Source organism: Hordeum vulgare, chromosome 2H, assembly GCF_904849725.1.
Source record: "Hordeum vulgare subsp. vulgare chromosome 2H, MorexV3_pseudomolecules_assembly, whole genome shotgun sequence".
Lineage (NCBI taxonomy): Eukaryota > Viridiplantae > Streptophyta > Magnoliopsida > Poales > Poaceae > Hordeum > Hordeum vulgare.
This window is the reverse complement of record NC_058519.1, coordinates 180,435,433-180,459,785: the sequence shown is the minus strand read 5'-3', so window position 1 is coordinate 180,459,785 and position 24,353 is coordinate 180,435,433.

Sequence of the window (24,353 nt, the reverse complement as noted above, 5' to 3'; positions counted from 1 at the left end):
AAACCTCCGTATATATAGGTGGGAGGGAGGGGACCTTGCCTTGGGGCTCAAGGAGCCCCAAGGGGGTCGGCCGAGTCCAAGGGGGAAGGCTCCCCCCCCAAACCGAGTTGGACTTGGTTTGGTGGGTGGGAGTCCTTCCTTCCCTTCCCACCTCCTCCTTTTTTTTCTTTGTCTTTGATTTTCTTTCCTAGGCGCATAGGGCCCTTTTGGGCTGCCCCACCAGCCCACTAAGGGCTGGTGCGCCACCCTCAAGGCCTATGGGCTTCCCCGGGGTGGGTTCCCCCCCCCCCCCGGTGAACTCCCGGAACCCATTCGTCATTCCCGGTACATTCCCGGTAACTCCAAAAACCTTCCAGTAATCAAATGAGGTCATCATATATATCAATCTTCGTTTCTGGACCATTCCGGAAACCCTCGTGACGTCTGTGATCTCATCCGGGACTCCGAACAACATTCGGTAACCAACCATATAACTCAAATACGCATAAAACAACGTCGAACCTTAAGTGTGCAGACCCTGCGGGTTCGAGAACTATGTAGACATGACCCGAGAGACTCCTCGGTCAATATCCAATAGCGGGACCTGGATGCCCATATTGGATCCTACATATTCTACGAAGATCTTATCGTTTGAACCTCAGTTCCAAGGATGCATATAATCCCGTATGTCATTCCCTTTGTCCTTCGGTATGTTACTTGCCCGAGATTCGATCGTCACTATCCGCATACCTATTTCAATCTCGTTTACCGGCAAGTCTCTTTACTCGTTCTGTAATACAAGATCCCGCAACTTACACTAAGTCACATTGCTTGCAAGGCTTGTGTGTGATGTTGTATTACCGAGTGGGCCCCGAGATACCTCTCCGTCACACGGAGTGACAAATCCCAGTCTTGATCCATACAAACTCAACTAACACCTTCGGAGATACCTGTAGAGCATCTTTATAGTCACACAGTTACGTTGCGACGTTTGATACACACAAAGCATTCCTCCGGTGTCAGTGAGTTATATGATATCATGGTCATAGGAATAAATACTTGACACGCAGAAAACAGTAGCAACAAAATGACACGATCAACATGCTACGTCTATTAGTTTGGGTCTAGTCCATCACGTAATTCTCCTAATGACGTGATCCAATTATCAAGCAACAACACCTTGTTTATAATCAGAAGACACTGACTATCTTTGATCAACTGGCTAGCCAACTAGAGGCTTGCTAGGGACAATGTTTTGTCTATGTATCCACACATGTAAATGAGTCTTCATTCAATACAATTATAGCATGGATAATAAACGATTATCTTGATACAGGAATTATAATAATAACTATATTTATTATTGCCTCTAGGGCATTATTCCAAGAGCAGTATCTCAAGAGCCTGCACAAACACAAAAAGCTTGCTCCCAACGCAATGAAGGGGTTGTCAATCCCTTATAGATTGTTTGCCAAGTGAGAACTGAAAGCACCAAAGTAACAAAGCAAAGTAAAAGCAAAAGTGGAAACGATATATGTGAATAGACCCAGGGGCCGTAGTGTTTACTAGTGGCTTCTCTCATGAAAGCAAGTAGACGGTGGGTGAACAAATTACTGTCGAGCAATTGATAGAACCGCGCAAAGTTGTGACGATATCTATGGCAATGATTATATCTATAGGCATCACGTCCAAAACAAGTAGACCGATACTTTCTGCATGTACTACTATTAGTCCACACGTCGACCGCTATCCAGCATGCATCTAGTGTATTAAGTCCAAAAGAACAGAGTAACGCCTTAAGAAAGATGACGTGATGTAGATGGACAATCTCATATCTACGACAGAGCCCACCTTGTTACCCTTGATGGCAACTACACGATGTGTGCCTTGCTGCCCCTACTGTTACTGGGAAAGGTCACCACACGGTAAGAACCCAAAACCAAGCACCTCTCCCATTGCAAGAATCATATATAGATCTAGTAGGCCAAACAAAACCCAAGACTCGGAGAGACTTACAAGGATATCAAATCATGCATATAAGAAATCAGCAAAGGCTTAAATATATATCATAGATAATCTGATCGCAAATCCACAATTCATCGGATCTCGACAAACACACCGCCAAAGAAGATTACATCGGATAGATCTCCATGAAGATCATGGAGAACTTTGTATTGAAGATCCAAGAGAGAGAAGAAGCCATCTCGCTACTAACTACGGACCCGTAGGTCTGAAGTGAACTACTCACGAGTCATTGGAGGGGCGATGATGATGATGAAGAAGCCCTCCAACTCCAAAGTACCCTCCGGTAGGGCGCCGGGAAGGGTCTCCATATGAGATCTCGCGGAAACGGAAGCTTGCGGTGGTGGAAAAGTATTTTCGTGGCTCCCTTCATTTTTTATGATTTTTAGGGAATATATAGGCGCAAGATCTAGGTCAGGGGGGCGCCAGGGAGGCCACAAGGCTGCCCACCGCCGCCCCCCTGGTGGCAGAGTGAGGGCTTGTGGGCTCCCTATAGCCCTCCTGGCTTGGCCCACAGGCCCCCTGATCTTCTTTCGTTCGGGAAAAATTCATTTCGGGGATTTTATTCCGTTTGGACTCCGTTCCAAAATCAGATCTGAAAAGAGCCAAAAACACAGAAAAAACAGGAACTGGCACTTGGCACTGAATTAATAAGTTAGTTCCAAAAAAGATACAAAAGGTATATAAAACATCCAAAGATGACAAGATAACAGCGTGAAACCATCAAAAATTATAGATACGTTTGAGACGTATCATTTACTGAATGTTGTTCGGAGTCCCGGATGAGATCACGGACGTCACGATGGTTTCCGGAATGGTCCGGAAATGAAGATTGATATATAGGATGACCTCATTTGATTACCGGAAAGTTTTCGGCATTACCGGGAATGTACCGGGATTGACGAATGGGTTCCGGATGTTCACCGGGGGGGGGGGGGGGGCAGCCCACCCCGGGGAAGCCCATAGGCCTTAGGGGTGCCGCACCAGCCCTTAGTGGGCTGGTGGGAAAGCCCAAGAAGTCCCCTGCGCAGGAGAGAAAGAAAATCAAAGAGAAAAAAGGGGGAAGTGGGAAAATAGAGAAGGACTCCACCTTCCAATCCTAGTTGGACTAGGATTGGAGGTGGAATCCTCCTCCCCCCACTTTGGCCGACCCCTTGGGGCTCCTTGAGCCTCAAGGCAAGGTCTCTCCCCTCCCTCCTATATATACTAAGGTATTAGGGCTGATTTGAGAGAAAATTTGCCACGGCAGCCCGACCACATACCTCCACGGTTTTTCCTCTAGATCGCGTTTCTGCGGAGCTCGGGCGGAGCCTTGCTGAGATTAGATCACCACCAACCTCCGGAGCGCCGTCACGCTGCCTGAGAACTCATATACCTCTCCGTCTCTCTTGCTGGATTAACAAGGCCGAGATCATCGTCGAGTTGTACGTGTGCTGAACGCGGAGGTGCCGTCTGTTCGGCACTGAATCGGAACGGATCGTGAGATGGATCGCAAGATGATTCGTGCAACGGATCGCGAGATGGTTCGTGGGACGGATCGCGGGACGGATCGTGGGACGGATCGCGGGACGGTTCGTGGGACGGTTCGCGGGGCGGATCGGGGGACGTGAGGACGTTCCATTACATCAACCGCATTTCTTAACGCTTCTGCTGTGCGATCTACAAGGGTACGTAGATCGGAAATCTCCTCTCGTAGATGAACATCCCCATGATAAGTATTGCGTGTGCGTAGGAAATTTTTTGTTTCCCTTGCGACGTTCCCCAACAGTGGCATCATGAGCTAGGTCCTTGGAGAGAGGTTAAATAGTAATTCATACATCTCCGTTGTGGTGTTTGCGTAAGTAAGATGCGATCCTACTAGATACCCATGGCAACCACGTAAAACATGCAACAACAATTAGAGGACGTCTAACTTGTTTTTGCAGGGTATGCTTGTGATGTGATATGGCCAACGACGTGATGTGATATATTGGATGTATGAGATGATCATGTTGTAATAGTTAATATCGACTTGCACGTAAATGGTACGACAACCGATAGGAGCCATAGGGTTGTCTTTAAACTAACGTTTTTGCTTGCAGATGTGTTTACTATATTGCTAGGACGTAGCTTTAGTAGTAATAGCATGAGTAGAACGACAACCCCGATGGTGACACGTTGATGGAGATCATGGCGTGATGCCGGTGACAACAAGATCGTGTCGGTGCTTTGGTGATGGAGATCAAGAAGCACATGATGTTGGCCATATCATGTCACTTATGAATTGCATGTGATGTTAATCCTTTATGCACCTTATCTTGCTTAGAATGACGGTAGCATTATGAGGTGATCTCTCACTAAAATTTCAAGACGAAATTGTGTTCTCCCCGACTGTGCACCGTTGCGACAGTTCGTCGTTTCGAGACACCATGTGATGATCGGGTGTGATAGAATCAACGTTCATATACAACGGGTGCAAAATAGTTGCACACGCGGAACACTCGGGTTAAACTTGACGAGCCTAGCATGTACAGACATGGCCTCGGAACACAAGAGACCGAAAGGTCGAGCATGAATCGTATAGTTGATATGATTAGCATAGAGATTCTTGGTACGTCTCAAACGTATCTATAATTTTTGATGGTTTCACGCTGTTATCTTGTCAACTTTGATGTTTTATATACCTTTTATATCTTTTTTGGGACTAACTTATTAATTCAGTGCCAAGTGCCAGTTCCTGTTTTTTCTGTGTTTTTGACTCTTTTCAGATCTGATTTTGGAACGGAGTCCAAACGGAATAAAATCCCAGAAATAATTTTTTCCAGAACAGAAGAAGATCGGGAGGCTTGAGGGCCAAGGCAGGGGGCCCACAGGGAGCCCACAAACCCTGTTGCCGCGGCCAGGGGGCCCCGCGACAACCAGGTTTGTGCCCTCCCTGGCGCTCCCCTGCCCTAGCTCTTTGGCCTATAAATTCCCTAAAATCGCAGAAAAAATCAGGGCATCCACGAAAACACTTTTCCGCCCCCGCAAGCTTCCGTTTCCACGAGATCTCATCTGGAGACCCTTCCCGGTGCCCTGCCGGAGGGGACTTTTGAGTTGGAGGGCTTCTACATCAACATCATCGCCTCTCCAATGACTCGTGAGTAGTCCACTTCAGACCTACGGGTCCGTAGTTAGTAGCTAGGTGGCTTCTTCTCTCTCTTGGATCTTCAATACAAAGTTCTCCATGATCTTCATGGAGATCTATCCGATGTAATCCTCTTTGGTGATGTGTTTGTCGAGATCCGATGAATTTTGGATTTGTGATCAGATTATCTATGAATTATATTTGAGTCTTTGCTGATTTCTTATATGCATGATTTGATATCCTTGTAAGTCTCTCCGAGTCTTGGGTTTTGTTTGGCCAACTAGATCTATGATTCTTGCAATGGGAGAAGTGCTTGGTTTTGGGTTCATACCGTGTGGTGACCTTTCCGAGTGACAGAAGGGGCAGCAAGGCACACATCATGTTGTTGCCATCAAGGGTAACAAGATGGGCTTTCATCATAGATTTGAGATTGTCCATCTACATCATGTCATCTTGCTTAAGGCGTTACTCTGTTCTTTTGGACTTAATACACACTACTGAAATTCAGAAATTTGTCGTCTGCCTTGGCGGATGGCAAAGGGGGGAGCCACTGACGACAAAGGCTTTGTCGTCGATCAGCATACGGCAAAGTAGACAGCAAAAAAAATCCGGTGAAGAGGTTCTTTGCCGTGGACCTTTTTAAAGCGAGGCAAAGAATCTTTGCCATGAGGGGGCAGACGGCAAATTAAATGGGACGACACATACTCGAACGGCCCCTTTAAGTGTTAATGGCAGGCGTCCTCTCTTTGCCGTCTGCCATCCCACCTTTTCCATGTGGGGGCTGACGACAAAGGGGGGAACCAGCCCCCTCTCTCTCCCCTCTTTGTCGTCTGCCATCCAACCTTTGCCATGTGGGGGCTGACGGCAAAGAGGGGAGAGAGTGGGGGCTGGTTCCCCCCTTTGCCATGTGGGGGGCAGACGGCAAAGGGGGGAACCAGCCCCCTCTCTCTCCCCTCTTTGGCGTCTACCATCCCACCTTTGCCATGGGGGGGGGGGGGCAGACGGCAAAGGGGGGAACCAGCCCCCCCTCTCTTCCCCTTTGTCGTGTGCCATCACCCCTTTGCCATGTGGGGCAGACGGCAAAGGGGGGAACCAGCCCCTTTTTAATTTATTTCTTATTATATCCAGCATTTTAAACAATAATCAGGATATATATATATATATATATATATATATATATTTGACATAAATAAATTTCTTTCCATACTCATAACCATATTAAAATAACTTTCATCCATAGTGCATACATATTATGCAAGTTGCATCCGTATCAAACCATATATTACACGAGTTTCATCCACATGCATGCAAAGTTTCATATATATCCATATAATACAATAGTTTCAATACAAGCTTCCGTGAAGCCATGGTACAAGAAATCATCTTCAATCATTCCATCAATATAATCCAAGCTTCCCGTGAAGTGAATGTAATCTGCAAAATGACAAATAAAAAAGTTAGAAGAATAATACTAGATGAAGAAGTATATATAGGTTATTTCGGAGAGAAATTAGCTAAGTATAGGCCATTTCATAGCTAGGTGGAATAGGTCATCTTAGAGCTATATAGCCTTATTATGTCATTTAGGAGAGAACTTAGCTAACTATAGGTCATTCTAGAGCTAACTTGGATAAAAATATGTCATTTTGTAGCCAACTATGATTATTAATCCATTTTGACCTTATTATGTCATTTTGGAGCTAAATTAGTCATTTTAATGAGCTAACCAAGGTTCTTATGATGTTTTACCTAACTATGCTAATTATGTCATTTTGGAGGATAATTAGCTAACTATGTCTTTGTTGGGGAAAATAACCTACGTAGAAGAAGAAAGAGAAGAAGCAAGAAGAGAATAAGAAGGAGAAGAAAAAGAAGAAGAAGAACAAGGAGGAGGAGGAGAAAGAGGAGGAGAAGGATAAGAAGAAGAGAAGAAGAAAGAGGAGAAGGAGGAAGAAGAAGGACTTCTTCTTCTACTCCTTCTTCTTCTTCTTGTCCTTCTTCTTTTCTTATTCTTCTTCTTCCTTCCTTTTATTTTTCCTCTTTCTTCTCCTCCTCCTCCTTCTTTTTATTAAATAGACCATTTTGGAGCTAACTAAGCTAATTATGTCATTTAGGTGGAACCCTAGCTAACTATAGGTCGTTTCGGAGCTAACTTGGGTAAAATAGGTCATTCCGGAGCAAACTATGCTTATTAAGCCATTTTGGATCTAGCTAGGCTAATTATAGGCTATTTAATACCTAAGTTAGGGGGAATAGGTCATCTTACAGCTACGTAAGCCTTATTATGTCATTTAGGAGAGAACTTAGCTAACTATAGGTCATTTTTTATTAAATAGGTCATTTTGGAGCTAACTAAGCTAATTATGTCATTTTGTAGGAGAATTAGCCAATTTAGTCTTTCGTGGATGAGTCTAAGCTACGTAGAAGAAGAGAAAGTGAAGAAGAAGTAAAAGAAGGACGAGGAGGAGGAGGAGGAGGAGGAGGAGAAGGAGAAGGTAGAGGAGAAGAAGAAGAAAAGAAGAAGGAGAAGGAGAAGGAGAAGGAGGAAGAAGGAGGAAGAAGAAGGAGAAGGAGGAGCTCCTTCTCCTTCTTCTCCTCCTTCTTCTCCTTCTTCTTATCCTCCTCCTTCTCTTCTTCTTCTTCTCTTCTTCTTCTTATTCCTTCCTTTCATTTGTCCTCTTTCTTCTCCTCTTGTCCCCTTCTTTAGGCTAAATTAGCTAAGAATGCCTTTTTGGAGCTAATTATGTCATTTCGAGGATAATTAGCTAAGTATAGGTCATGTTTTATTAAATAGACCATTTTGGAGCAATCTAAGCTAATTATGTCATTTAGGTGGAACCCTAGCTAACAATAGGTCGTTTCGGAGCTAACTTTGGAAAATAGGTCATTCCGGAGCAAACTATGCTTATTAAGCCATTTTGGATCAAGCTAGGCTAATGATAGGCCATTTAATACCTAAGTTAGGGGGAATAGGTCATCTTGCAGCTACGTAAGCCTTATTATGACATTTAGGAGATAACTTAGCTAACTATAGGTCATTTTTATTAAATATGTCATTTTGGAGCTAACTAAGCTAATTATGTTCTTTTGTAGGATAATTAGCCAATTTAGTCTTTCTTGGATGAGTCTAAGCTACGTAGAAGAAGAGAAAGAGAAGAAGAAGTAAAAGAAGGAGGAGGAGGAGGAGGAGAAAGAGAAGGAAGAGGAGAATAAGAAGAAAAGAAGGAGAAGGATAAGGAGAAGGAGGAAGAAGGAGGAACAAGAAGGAGAAGGAGGAGCTCCTTCTCATTCTTCTCATCCTTCTTCTCCTTCTTCTTATCCTCCTCCTTCTCTTCTTCTTCTTCTCTTCTTCTTCTTCTTCCTTCCTTTCATTTTTCCTCTTTCTTCTCCTCTTGTCCCCTTCTTCGGGCTAAATTAGCTAAGAATGCCTTTTTGGAGCTAATTATGTCATGTCGAGGATAATTAGCTAAGTATAGGTCATGTTTTATTAAATAGACCATTTTGGAGCTAACTAAGCTAATTATGTCATTTGGGTGGAACCCTAGCTAACTATAGGTCATTTCGGAGCTAACTTGGGTAAAATAGGTCACTTCGGAGCAAACTATGCTTATTAAGCCATTTTGGATCTAGCTAGGCTAATTATAGGCCATTTAATACCTAAGTTATGGGGAATAGGTCATCTTGCAACTACGTAAGCCTTATTATGTCATTTAGGGCAGAGAACTTAGCTAACTATAGGTCATTTTTTATTAAATAGGTCATTTTGGAGCTAACTAAGCTAATTATGTCCTTTTGTAGGATAATTAGCCAAATTAGTCTTTCTTGGATGAGTCTAAGCTACGTAGAAGAAGAGAAAGAGAAGAAGAAGTAAAAGAAGGAGGAGGAGGAGGAGGAGGAGGAGGAGAAGGAGAAGGAAGAGGAGAAGAAGAAGAAAAGAAGAAGAAGGAGAAGGACAAGGAGGGAGAAGGAGGAAGAAGAAGGAGTAGGAGGAGTTCCTTCTCCTTCTTCTCCTCCTTCTTCTCCTTCTTCTTATCCTCCTCCTTCTCTTCTTCTTCTTCTTCTCTTCTTCTTCTTCTTCCTTCCTTTCATTTTTCCTCTGTCTTCTCCTCTTGTCCACTTCTTCGGGCTAAATTAGCTAAGAATGCCTTTTTTGAGCTAATTATGTCATTTCGAGGATAATTAGCTAAGTATAGGTCATGTTTTATTAAATAGACCATTTTGGAGCTAACTAAGCTAATTATGTCATTTAGGTGTAACCCTGGCAACTATAGGTCGTTTCGGACCTAACTTGGATAAAATAGGTCATTTCGGAGCAAACTACGCTTATTAAGCCATTTTGGATCTAGCTAGGCTAATTATAGGCCATGTAATACCTAAGTTAGGGGGAATAGGTCATCTTGCAACTACGTAAGCCTGATTATGTCATTTAGGAGAGAACTTAGCTAACTATAGGTCATTTTTTATTAAATATATCATTTTGGAGCTAACTAAGCTAATTATGTCCTTTTGTAGGATAATTAGCCAATTTAGTCTTTCTTGGATGAGTCTAAGCTACGTAGAAGAAGAGAAAGAGAAGAAGTAAAAGAAGAAGAAGGAGGAGGAGGAGGAGAAGGAGAAGAAGAAGAAAAGAAGAAGGAGAAGGAGAAGGAGAATGAGGAAGAAGGAGGAAGAAGAAGGAGAAGGAGGAGCTCCTTCTCCGTCTTCTCCTCCTTCTTCTCCTTATTCTTATCCTCCTCCTTATATTCTTCTTCTTCTCTTCTTATTCTTCTTCCTTCCTTTCATTTTTCCTCTTTCTTCTCCGCTTGTCCACTTCTTTGGGCTAATTTAGCTAAGAATGCCTTTTTGGAGCTAATTATGTCATTTCCAGGATAATTAGCAAAGTATAGGTCATGTTTTATTAAATAGACCATTTTGGAGCTACCTAAGCTAATTATGTCATTTAGGTGGAACCCTAGCTAACTATAGGTCGTTTCGGAGCTAACTTGGGTAAAATAGGTCATTCCGGAGCAAACTATGCTTATTAAGCCATTTTCGATCTAGCTAGGCTAATTATAGGCCATTTAATACCTAAGTTAGGGGAATAGGTCATCTTGCAGCTACGTAAGCTTTATTATGTCATTTAGGAGAGAACTTAGCTAACTATAGGTCATTTTTTATTAAATAGGTCATTTGGGAGCTAACTAAGATAATTATGTCATTTGGTAGGATAATTAGCCAATTTAGTCTTTCTTGGATGAGTCTAAGCTACGTAGAATAAGAGAAAGAGAAGAAGAAGTAAAAGAAGGAGGAGGAGTAGGAGGAGAAGGAGAAGGAAGAGGAGACGAAGAAGAAAAGAAGAAGTAGAAGGAGGAGCTCCTTCTCCTTCTTCTCCTCCTTCTTCTCCTTCTTCTTATCCTCCTCCTTCTCTTCTTCTTCTTCTCTTCTTCTTCTTCTCTTCTTCTTCTTCCTTCCTTTCATTTTCCTCTTTCTTCTCCTCTTGTCCCCTTCTTCGGGCTAAATTAGCTAAGAATGCCTTTTTGGAGCTAATTATGTCATTTCGAGGATAATTAGCTAAGTATAGGTCATGTTTTATTAAATAGACCATTTTGGAGCTAACTAAGCTAATTATGTCATTTAGGTGGAACACTAGCTAATTATAGGTCATTTCGGCGGTAACTTGGTTAAAATAGGTCATTCCGGAGCAAACTATGCTTATTAAGCCATTTTGGATCTAGCTAGGCTAATTATAGGCCATTTAATACCTAAGTTAGGGGGAATAGGTCATCTTGCAGCTACGTAAGCCTTATTATGTCATTTAGGAGAGAACTTAGCTAACTATAGGTCATTTTTTATTAAATAGGTCATTTTGGAGCTAACTAAGCTAATTATGTCATTTTGTAGGATAATTAGCCAATTTAGTCTTTCTTGGATGAGTCTAAGCTACGTAGAAGAAGAGAAAGAGAAGAAGAAGTAAAAGAAGGAGGAGGTGGAGAAGGAGGAGAAAGAGAAGGAAGATGAGAAGAAGAAGAAAAGAAGAAGGAGAAGGAGAAGGAGAAGGAGGAAGAAGGAGGAAGAAGGAGAAGGAGGAGCTCCTTCTCCTTCTTCTCCTCCTTCTTCTCCTTCTTCTTGTCCTCCTCCTTCTCTTCTTCTTCTTCTCTTCTTCTTCTTCTTCCTTCCTTTCATATTTCCTCTTTCTTCTCCTCTTGTCCCCTTCTTTGGACTAAATTAGCTAAGAATGCCTTTTTGGAGCTAATTATGTCATTTCGAGGATAATTAGCTAAGTATAGGTCATGTTTTATTAAATAGACCATTTTGGAGCTAACTAAGCTAATTATGTCATTTAGGTGGAATCCTAGCTAACTATAGGTCGGTTCGGAGCTAACTTGGGTAAAATAGGTCATTCCGGAGCAAACTATGCTTATTAAGACATTTTGGATCTAGCTAGGCTAATTATAGGCTATTTAATACCTAAGTTAGGGGGAATAGGTCATCTTGCAGCTACGTAAGCCTTATTATGTCATTTAGGAGAGAACTTAGCTAACTATAGGTCATTTTTTATTAAATAGGTCATTTTGGAGCTAACTAAGCTAATTATGTCCTTTTGTAGGATAATTAGCCAATTTAGCCATTTTGGAGCTAACTAAGCTAATTATGTCATTTAGATGGAAGTCTAGCTATTTTTTATTAAAACACTAGAAATAACATACCATTATCGTCATGACGGCGGTGAAGCACGGTGGCTCTGACTTGTTTCACCTGGAGAAGGCTGCCCTAGAGAAGGCTCCACTGTAGAAGGGTCGTGCGATGCGTTTCGGGAGATATTCTGCACCAAACATCGTTTGCAATGTGTCATTAGCATGAGGACACTCTTAAGATCACTGCACTGAAACGAAACTCACCGTCCCCGCCACGTTAATGACTCGCATCGGCGCAGGGACTTGGCCGCTCTTCTCGCACATAGACTATACATTTGGTTTCGACAAGTCAAACTTTTTATTTATTAATGAAATGGACATTCAAATGCAAGATTTGAAATAACATGAAGAAGAAACTTAGCACGAAGAGCTCGTATATGGCCCTGTTAGACGCATCACTCCATGCCCTCTCCGCCTCCACCAATGCAGTCATCCTCTCCTCCAGCTCCCTAATCTCCTTATCCTTCTCCACCATAGCCGCCTGCATTGCCTCTCTCTCTCTTTCTGAATAGCAGCCTGCAACACAACTCATTGTTAGCAATGTAATCATATTGGTTCCAGCGCACAACATAATGCGGAAATATAGTTGAGTCCATTAAACTAACCTCGATGGCAAGCTCGACAGGTCGTGGACGATGTGTTATCTCCGGACAAGAGCTCGTTTGGCGTGCCTTTATCTGTCGGAGAGTGCTAGGACAACGTATAAGGCCATCTCCAATGGCGATCGAGCCATGGGGCCTCCCGTTGCCAGCTATCATCACCAGCTCTGGATCAATAGGCCCCTCGCTCGGGTTAAAGTCCTCCCCTTTCCTCGCCTTCCCGTGATCTCTGTACATCATGAGCTTGTGGTGGGAGGAGTGAAGTTTTCTGGATGCTCGAGGTCAGACTCAGAGAATGCCTTGACCTTCTTGTACGAGGCAGTATGGGCCATCGCATACAGGTCGTACATCTGTGGCACCTCCGTCTTATTGTGACGCGCCTAAAAGAGAGAGAGAGGAAAATTGTATTAGTAAAGGGCTCAACATAGCATTAAGAATGAATTGCATGAGGCATGAAACAAACCACATACCCAGTTCTCGCCAAATTGGATTAAGTTGACACTCCCTTGATGGTGTGGCACACCAACCATTTTGCCACGCCTCTCCTTGGCGTTGTTGTGGCTGGCCTCCCACATTTCGGAGCACCACTGATCCACCAAGGCCTCCCAACAATCCATCTTATCCACACACCATCTCGGGGGCACCTAAGTTAATAAAGAGAAATTTGAGCGCGTAAGAACCAAATCAAGGAAACTAACTACAAAGCCTTAATAATATGTAATTACCTTCATGTAATGCTCCTTCTCCATCTTAGCATCACGGCACTTCGCCTTGTCAATCCTAATACGCCGCGTGGCATAGTAGTCTCGAACAGCCTACACCCGAGCCTCGTGCCGAAAGTTTTGAAGTAGGCGGCGACATTCGGTTTCGATAACCTTTGCCGCGTCCTCCTCGTATCCCTCCTCACACCTGTAGTAGGTATGCAAACAAGACAACACTGATTAGTACAATAAATAGCTATGGTTGATTTATAATTGTGTGAAGGAGAAATTACCCAGAACTTTCGGTTCACCATGCCCGCCCTCGTGTCGCACAAAACACCGTCGATCTCCACCTCCGGCGGTGTCGGGGCACCCAAGTAGTGCTCCCAGGTCATTCCTACCTCTCGCTCCCGACCGGCCAACGTAACAAACCCTGGGAAGTTTTTATGGCAAAGCACACCAAGGACGTTATTGGGCTTGCGGACACCCTTGGCAACAAGCCAACCCCTACAGTATGACAAATTAAAGCCAAAACATTAGATATTTGAGAAAACGCGAAGGCAAAAGGTTAAATAAGAGTAAATTAACTTACTTGTCCCCATTTGACCTAATCAACCACCTCTGCTTGGGAGTCGCCGGCACCAGCGGGAGCCCCGAACTACCACGCTGGTAGACGGTAGCCCCCCCACCCAGCTCCTCATCGCTACCAGCATGGCCACATGGCTCAGCCCAGGTATCCCACTGGGTCTCTTGGGACGTACCCTCATCCCTGGTTTGCTCCGGAGTCGCCTGGAATGAAGCCTCTGGGACACGAGTATCGTGGGTCGAAGGCTCGTTGACCTGAGGCTCGTCGACCCGAGGCTCGTGAACCGGAGACCGTGTAGCCTCCACCTCAGACGAATCCACCCTAGAAGTCCTGTGCTCAGGTGAATCAGCTTGGGGTGGTGGCGGAGACCGTGTAGCCTCCAACTCAGAAGGCGTGGCAGCCACCACCCTACCTCTCCCGCGGGCACGTGTACCTTTAGTACAACATAAATACCAACGTGAGTAATAAAATGTATATAAATATCAATATGCATACAACATGACTACAACATAAATACCAACATGAATACAACGTGTACCTTTAGTACCTCTCGGCTTCGCGGGGGGTCGACCTCCTCTCACAGGGGGCGCTCCTTGCAGAGTTGAGAGCAACGCTCTCCGAAGAGGCAAGGCAGGAATGGAAGTACCCATCCCATCACCCGCCGACGAAGAAGGAGCCGCGGAGTGCTTTCGACCCTTTCCCACCATCTTTCAACACATGTCATGACAAAGAGTAAATGAAATTAGTACAACATAAAAACCAACATGAGTAATAAAATTTATATAATTTAGTTGAATACCTGACTTGAACTAATAACAATCGTGCTCGTCGATATATGCTTCGGGGTCAATAAATGCATCATGATCATCACTATCATCAATAAATGCATCATCATCATCACTATCACGAAGAACATGTGGAAGGCCACCATTATGTAATCGGTCAAGAAGTGACAGGTCATCCGGAGCAGTAACCTCTTCTTCTTCCAGCTCTTCCTGTTCGGGCTCAGGGGTTAAGACGGATTCACTATCGATGTCTACTTCGATGTTCTGGGGTGAAGTAGAGCGGTTCTTGAAACGTTTCTTGGACATACGTGTTTCTTGGAAGAATTCTCCTTCATATGTCTCTGGGTTAATGTGAGGTTCGTAATCCTCTTCATTGAGGGTAGGTGGTCTAAAATGTGGTGGCACTTCATAAACGAGATCCCAACCTTTGAGATTTGGATCAGTTTGGCAGGCCCATGGTAGATAGAAAACTTGTGTCGCCTGTTGAGCCGTAATATAGACATCGGGAACATCTAAGTGGGTGTTTTGGTGGATTTCGACTAGTCCTATAAGTTCATGAGTCCTTCTAGTCTCCCTCGGCTCAAACCAACAACATTTGAAGACTACGACGATCGGTGGGTTTTCACCATAGAATAGAAGTTCATAAATTGCTTCAACTCTTCCATAATACTCGGTGTCTCCTTCGCCGATAGCAGAGACAGAACAATTTGTAGTATTTAGGTCGGGCATAGATAGCTCTTTGCCAAAGGTACGAAAGTGATACCCGTTGATGTTGTATTTGTCAAACGAACGGACCTTATAGTCAAAACCATTAGCGACTTGTCTCAACTCGACGTCCATAGACTCTGCATCAGCCTACAAGTTTAATACGAAAGATTGGATGCATTAGCCGCAAATTAGACCAAGAAATCAAATGGGCCCTTAATGGTAATTAATTACCCTTTGTTTGAACCAAGAGATGAAACCGGGATAGTCGCCTCCATGCTTTGCGAGAAGCTCATACTCTTCAACAGAATCCTTTTCGATAACCGCTCCATCCAAGAATTCGGCGACGTATCGACTATATCAAATATCTGGGAATAAGAGTAGTTCAAAGGAATTAGAAGTTGCGGAACAATAAATTACCGAGAACTTACTCGATGTACGGCCGCACTTCTGTTAGGTTGGTGAAGATATACAAAGAAATGGTCCGCTATTCTTCGACATCCAACGATTACCCTTTCGCAGCACCGGATGGTGCGAGCTTAACTTTGAATAGGCTAAGGTTGGATCGAACTTTTTTTGGATCGCCATCATTGTACCGAGGCTTCGGGTTATGCAAATGATGATTTTTGGCTTCGTAGTGTGCTGTCACGAAGTTTGCCGCCTCCTCAGTAATGAATGCCTCGGCCATCGATGCTTCAATTCTACGTTTATTTTTACACTTAGCTCGAAGCGTCTTATGCATCCTCTCAGTTGAGTAGCACCATCAATTTTGAACGGGCCCCCCATTCTTGCCTTGGTCGGGAGATGCAAAATCACATGTTGCATTGGATTAAAGAAGCCCGGTGGAAAGATCTTTTCTAATTTGCAGATCAACTCCGGCGCCAACTCTTCCATTTCATCTAGCACGCCAGGCGATAGTTCTTTCGCACAAAGAGAACGAAAAAAATAGCTCAGCTCTACCAGTACTAGCCATTCATCCTCAGGGATAAAGCCACGCAACATCACCGGCATTACCCGCTCAATCCATATGTGCCAATCATGACTCTTGAGCCCAAATATTTTCAATTTCTCAAGACTCGCTCCCCTCTTTAGATTCGCAGCATATCCATCGGGGAACATCAACCGCATTTTCACCCACAATAGCATTTCCCTCATAGCTGGCCTTTCAAGATTGAACCATGCCTTTGGCTTCGCTATGCTTTGCTTTCCTTTCCGTTGTCGCAAGTTTTGCAATGGTTTATCACATAGAGCCTCCAGGTCCATTCTAGCCTTAGGATTATCTTTTGACTTACCCTCTATGCCGAACAATGTACCAAAAATGGCCTCCGCAATATTCTTTTCAGTGTGCATCACGTCGATGTTGTGTGGGCAAAGGAGGTCTTTGAAGTAAGGCAGATCCCATAAGCATGACTTGTGAGTCCAGGCGTGTTCTGTATTATACCCTTTGAAGTATCCTGGACGCAAAGGATCAGGCTCAAGAGCGTTTAACTGACCAAGGGTCTATTGGCCTGTCAACGCAGCTGGTGCAGTGTTTTTGACAACTCTACCTTTGATGAAATTCTTCTTGTCTTTTCTAAACTTATGGTCAGGATCCAGGAATTGTCTATGCATGTCGAAGCAATAATACTTACGACCAGCCTACAGCCAACGGAACTGAAGAGCTTCCTTGCATGTGGTGCACGGGAACCTTCCATGCACACACCAGCCAGCGAATAGCGCAAACGCCGGATAATCATGCATTGAGTACATGTACCACACATGCATTTTGAAATTTGTTTTGGTATCCGCGTCGTAGGTCTTGATCCCATTATCCCAGGCTTCCTGCAACTCATCCTTAAGCGGCTGCATGTACACATTCATATTCTTCCCGGATAGTTGGGCCTTGGAATTATCAACTACATTAAAATGTTCTTTCTTTTCATAATCTCTTCGGGTGGAAAATTTAGTGGAATGACAAATACAGGCCAACAACTGTATTGTGTTGCCGTCATACCATACACATTGAACCCATTCGTGCTGATGGAAACTCTAGGTTGCCTTGGATCTTCCGATTTATCCTTATGTAATGCATCGAAGTGCCTCCACGCAAAACCATCTGAAGTGTGTACCAGCATCTTGTTCCCATCCGCATCTAGTTCGGTTCTTTTGCCCAATTTGTGCCATGTCATCTATCTGGTCGTCTCTTCGACCATGAGAAGACGTTGAAGTCTTGGTACGATTGGCAGATACCGAAGAACACTAATGGGGATTTTGGTCTGATTCTTCTCACCCATACCGTTGTCTACCACAATATACCTGGAAGAATTGCAAATGGGGCAATAGTTCAAAGCCGCATACTCAAGCCTAAATAAGGCACATCCATTCTCACAGGCATGTATCTTCTCATAGGGCATCTTAAGTACACAGAGGATTTTCTCTGACTGGTACACGTTTGCACGCAGTACATGGCCTTTGGGTAGAAAGCGTCCAAATATCATCATCATCACGTTGTAGCATTCTTTGCCTAGGTTGAATTGAGCCTTCAGAGCCATTACTTGCGCGATGGCATCCAGCTGACAAAGCTCAGTCTGCTCGTGGAGAGGACGTTTTGAAGACTCCAACATTTCATAGAAGGCCTTTGCAGATTCCTCCATCTCATCGTCCGAATCCCGAGCATCATCAAAGTCTTGCACCATGTCTTCAATCCTGGTACCATGCTCGTCGGTGCGACGACAAATCACCTCAGCTCTGGCACGTTGGTCAGACTCACCATGAAAAGTCCACACCGTATAATTAGGCGTAAAACCCCACTTCTGCAGGTGTTTACCCATTTCAAACTCTGTCTGCTTTTTCTAGTTGTCGCAGTTGGGACAGGGGCACCATGTTTTTTGCTGGCCATTTGCAAATGCGGCTCTCACAAACCCCCTGGTTTTTGTTAACCATTCATGGGTCATGTCTTTCTGACTAGGGTGACCATTGTACATCGAAGCACGATCACTCATGTTGGCAAGCTACCTATGGGGGCATAAGAAATAAATATATAATTCATCATCTATATTCATACGCTAATCAAGTTTGTCAGTTTTATTATGTCCATGCAACCTACACGCTAATAGGTAAAGATAGGTCCTAATCCCACCCAAGTATGTGTAGATTGGGTTCGTTTTCCCATGCTCTGCTCCAGATGCGACGCAGAATTTCGGCAGCACCTCCCCGCTGTTCTCCTGATACACGTCTCAGCAATAAGCAGAGAGGATGTGTACCCGGAGAACAACAGGGGAGGCACTGACGAAATTCCGCATCGGATCCGGAGCACAACATACGGGAAAACAAACCCAATCTAAACATACTCGGGCTGTCCATGGATAATGTTGGACAATTCGAAAGGATGGCGGTTATAAATATGCAAAGAAATGCATATTTATAGATGTCGCCCTTTCGAAAGGGAGACGCATACTGGTCACGCATACTCATGATTGACGAAACCTATAGCTAGCAAGTTTCATCGGCACGAAGACCGGGACAGAGCAAATTAAGGGGGTAGGAGGAGAAGTCATTTGTGCTCACCAACAAACGCAAGGGCGGAGCTCTTCCAACGCACGTGGAGGTCGTCGAACAACTGCACATTGAAATTCACACGATCAACACAAATATGATGTTTTTATAATTAACATAATCGGAAAATATGTGACCTAACTCATTATTTACAAAGCTATGACCCCGTGGGCCTCTAGAAGGCCGAAAAGCACCTTCTCATTCAACAGTAAGTAGAAGAGGTGTCGGGGGTTGGGGCTTAGTGGCGTCGAGGGTCGGTGGTGTCGGGTATCGGTGGTCGGGAGTCGGGATAAATGCGTCGATCGTCGGGGGTCTAGCGTCAGGGGTTGGGGTCTTTTCGATCAACAAGAGGCCAAAGAGGTGTCGGGGCCCGGGTTGGGGGTTAGTGGCGTCAGGGGTCGGGGGTAGGGGGTCGGGGTCGGGGGTCGAGGGTTAGTGGCGTCGGGGGTCGAGGGTCGGGGGTCAGTGGTGTTGGGCGTCGGGGGTCGGGAGTCAGGGGTAGGGGGTCGGGGGTCAGTGGTGTCGGGCATCGGGAGTTGGGGGTCGGGGGTCAGTGGTGTCGGGCGTCGGGGGTCGGGAGTCGGGTGTCAGTGGCGTCGGGGGTCGGGGGTCGAGGGTCGGGGGTTGGTGGCATCGAGCGTCGAGGGTTGGTGGCGTCGGGCGTCGGGGGTCGGGAGTCGGGTGTCGGGGGTCGGGGTCAGTGGTTTCGGGTGTCGGGGGTCGGGAGTCGGGTGTCACTGGCGTCGGGGATCGGGGTCGAGGGTCGGGGGTTGATGGCGTCGGGCCTCGGGGGTTCGTGGCGTCGGGCGTCGGGGGTCGTGGGCGGGGGGTCGGGGGTCGGAGTCCTTTTCTTTCTTCTTCTCCTCTCTCCTCTTTTTGTTCTTCTTCTTCTTCTTCTTCTTCTTCTTCTTCTTCTTTCTCCTCCTCCTCCTCCTCTTCTAACAGTAACCTAATTAACACTAAACTAATAGTAACCTAATTAACCTAAACTAACAATAACCTAATTAACATTAAACTAATAGTAACCTAATTAACCTAAACTAACATTAACCTAATTAACACTGACAGTAACCTAAACTAACAGATGCAATGAAATGAAAAAAAGAAAAGAAAATGAAAGAAAATGAACTCACCAGGGAGGAGGTCTGGTGGTGGGAGAGGAGGGCCGCGGGGAGGGGGTCGCCGCGGGGAGTGTTGGCCACAGGGAGGGGTCGTCGCGGGGAGGGGGTGGCCGCGGGGAGGGGCCGGGGTGGCCACGGGGAGGGGGTCGCCGTAGGGAGGGGAGGGGGTGGCCGCGGGGAGGGACCGGGGTGGCTGCGGGGAGCGCGTCGCCGCTGGGAGGGGAGCGCCGCGGGGAGGGGGTCGCCGGTGGGAGCGAGGCGGGGCGGCGACGGGGGGAGTGACAGTGAGCGCGAGGGGGAGAGAGACAGTGTGGGGGAGAGAGACAGTGAGTGCGAGGGGGAGTAGACGGCCGTTACACGGTCGGCCCCTTTGCCGTCCGCCACCCGACGGCAAAGGGCCCCACAGCAGACGGCAAAGGCCGAAACATGGCAAAGTTAGCCTTCCGTCGGACACGGCAGGCATGGGACCCACCCGTGCTCTTTGTCGTCTGCCCTTGGTCCCTTTGCCGTCCGCTGGCAGATGGCAAATAGTATTTTTGCCATCAGTCAGCCCTTTGCCGTCCACCTTGTGTCACCTGACGGCAAAGAGGTTCCTTGCCATCAGCCAGCAGACGGCAAAGACCTGGCTGACGGCAAAGAATTGGATTCCAGTAGTGACACTAGATGCATGCTGGATAGCGGTCGACGTGTGGAGTAATAGTAGTAGATGCAGAAAGTATCGGTCTACTTTTTTTGGACGTGATGCCTATAGATACAATCATTGCCTTAGATAACGTCATGACTTTGCACGGTTCTATAAATTGCTCGACCGTAATTCGTTCACCCACCGTCTACTTGCTTTCATGAGAGAAGCCACTAGTGAACACTACGGCCCCCGGGTCTATTCACAACTATCGTCTCCACTTTCACTTTTACTTTGCTTTGTTTACTTTTTGCTTTCAGTTCTCACTTTGCAAACAATCTATAAGGGATTGACAACCCCTTCATGGCGTTGGGTGCAAGCTCTTTGTGTTTGTGCAGGTACTTGTGACATGAACGCTCCTCCTACTGGATTGATACCTTGGTTCTCAAACTGAGGGAAATACTTACCGCCGCTGTGCTACATCACCCTTTCCTCTTCAAGGGAACACCAACGCAAGGCTCCAAGGCCGCGGGGAAATCCTTTGCATATTTTCCAAGGAAATCCCTATAGGCGTAGCCGTAGCAGCAGGATTCCTGGCGCCGTTGCTAGGGAAGGTCTGTTGTCGCAATAGCAATGCTTACCACTGAAACTATTCTCGACTCACGTGATGATCGGACTTGAGATAGTGGATTTGCATCATGTACCACTCAAATGACCAGAGAGATGTACTTTTTGAGTGGGAGTTCTTAAGTAATATGATTAATTGAACTAATTGTCATGAACATAGTCTAATGGTCTTTGCGAATTACGATCTAGCTTGCGCTATAGCTCTACTGTTTTTATATGTTCCTAGAGAAAATTTAGTTGAAAGTTGATAGTAGCAAACTTTGCGGACTGAGTCTGTAAAACTGAGGATTGTCATCGTTGCTGAGCAGATGGCTTATGTCCTTAATGCACCACTCCGTGTGCTGCACCTCGAGCATCGTCTGTGGATGTTGTGAACATCCGACATACACGTTTCCGATGACTACGCGATAGTTCAGTGCAAAATACTTAATGGCTAAGAAGCAAGGCGCCGAAGACGTTTTGAAACGTCACGGAACATAAGAGATGTTCTAAAGAGATGAAATTGTGATTTCATGTTGGTGCCCTTGTTAAGAGGTATGAGACCTCCGACAAGATTCTTTGTCCATGAAGTAAAGGAGAAAAGCTCAATCGTTGAGCATGTGCTCAGATTGTGTGAGTACGACAATCACTTGAATCAAGTGGGAGTTAATCTTCGAGATGAGATAGTGATGGTTCTCCAAAGTCACTACCACCAAGCTGTGAGAGTTTCGTGATGAACTATAACATGTCAAGGATAGATACGATGATCCTTGAGCGATTCGCGATGTTTGACACTGCGAAAGTAGAAGTCAAGAAGGAGCATCAATAGTTGATGGTTAGTAAAACCACTAAGTTTCAAGAAAGGCAAGGGCTGGAAGGGATACTTCGTGAAATGGCAAAACAGTTGCTGCACTAATGAAGAGACCCAAGATTAAACCCAAACCCGAGACTAAGTTGTTCTGTTATGAGAAGAACGGTCAGTGAGGCGGAGCTGCCCTAGATGACTGGTAGATAACAAGGCTGGCAAAGTCGAAAGTAGTATATTTGATATACATGATGTTGATGTGTACTTTACTAGTACTCCTAGTAGCACGAGGGTATTGGATACCAGTTCGGTTGCTAAGTGATTAGTAACACGAAATGAAAGCTATGGAATAAACGGAGACTAGCTAAAGGCGAGGTGACGATACGTGTTGGAAGTGTTTCCAAGGTTGATATGATCAAACGTCGCACGCTCTCTCTACCATCGAGATTGGTGTTAAACCTAAATAATTGTTATTTGGTGCTTGCGTTAAGCATGAACATGATTGGATCATGTTTATTGGGAATAATGGTTACTCTATTTTCTTGAATAAACACCTTCAATGGTTTATTGAATCTCGATCGTAGTGTTACACATGTTCATAATATTGGTGCCAAAAGATACAAAGTAATAATGATAGTACCACTTAGTTGTGGCATTGCCACTTGAGTCATGTTGGTGTAAAATGCATGAAGAAGTTCCATGCGGATGGATCTTTGTACTCACTCATTTTTGAAACGTTTGAGACATGCAAACCATACCTGTTGGTATAAAATGCATGAAGAAACTCCATACGGATGGATCGTTTGGACTCATTTGATTCTGAATCACTTGAGATATGCAAATCATGCCACATGAAACAAGAGAGTAACTTGTTGGGAGTAATACATTTTTTGGACGTGTGTGGTCCAATGTGTGCTAAGGCACGCACTGGATATCGTTATGTTCTTACTTCACTGACGATTTGAGTAGATACGGGAGTATTTACTTGATGAATCACAAGTCTGAAATATTGAAAAGTTCAAAGCTATTTCAGAGTGAAGATCGTCATGACAAGAGGATAATATGTCTACGATGTGATCATAGAGATGAATATCTGAGTTACAAGTTCTGGTACGCAGTTAAGACAATGTGGAAATTGTTTCGCACTTCATGCCACCTGGAACACCATACTGTGATGATGTGTCTGAATGTCATAGCCACGCCCTATTTGATATGGTGCATACTATGATGTCTGTTATCGAATTACCACTATCGTTTATGGGTTATGCATTAGAGACAACCACATTCACTTTAAGTAGGGCACCGCGTAATTCCTTTGAGATGACACAGTATAGACTGAGGTTTAGAGAAACCTAAGCTGTCGTTTCTTGAAAGTTTGGGGCTGCGATGCTTATGTGAAAAGGTTTCAGTCTGATAAGCTCGAACCCAAGGCGGATAAATGCATCTTCATAGGATATCCAAAATAGTTGGATACATCTCCTATCTCAGATCCGGAAGCAAAGTGTTTGTTTCTAGAAACGGATCCTTTCTCGAGGAAAGGTTTCTCTCAAAAGAATTGAGTGGGAGAGTGGTGGAACTTGATGAGGTTATTGAACCATCACTTCAACCAGTGTGTAGTAGGACGCGGGAAGTTGTTCCTATGGCGCCTACACCAATTGAAGTGGAAGCTGATGATAGTGATCATTGGAGCTTCAGATCAAGGTACTACAAACCTCGTAGGTCGACAAAGGTCGCGTACTACTACAGAGTGGTATGGTAACCCTGTCTTGGAGGTCATGTTGTTGAACAACAATGAACCTACGAGTTATGGAGAAGCGATGGTGGGCCCAGATTCCGACAAATGGCTGGAGGCCATGAAATCCGAGAGAGAATCCATGTATAAAACAAAGTGTAGACTTTGGAAGAACTTCTTGATGGTAGTAAGACTATTAAGTAAAGCTGGATCTTTAAAAGGAAGACAGACGATGATGGTGATAAGTCACTATTAAGAAAAGCTCGACTTGTCGCAAAGACGTTTTCGACAGGATCAAAGAGTTGACTATGATGTGACTTTCTCACTCGTAGCGATGCTAAGAGTATGTTGGAATTGTGTTAGTAGTTGCTGCATTATTTGTGAAATATTGCACATAGGAAGTCAAAACATTGTTTCCTCGACGGTTTCCTTGAGGAAATATTGTATCACATGTGTTGTCAATCCTAAGGATACTAACAAGTATGCAAGCTCCAGCGATCCTTCAATGGACTGGTGCAAGCATCTCGGAGTTGGAATGTACACTTTGATGAGATGAGCAAATATTTTTGGGTTTGTACAAGGTTTGTGAGAAACTTGTATTTCCAAAGAAGTGAGTGGGAGCACTACAGAATTTCTGATAAGTATATGTGGTTGACATATTATGGATCAGAAGTAATGTAGAATTTCTGTAAAGCATAAAAGGTTGTTTGAAAGGAGTTTTTCAAAGGAATACCTAGATTGAGCTACTTGAACGTTGAGCATCAAGATCTATGGAG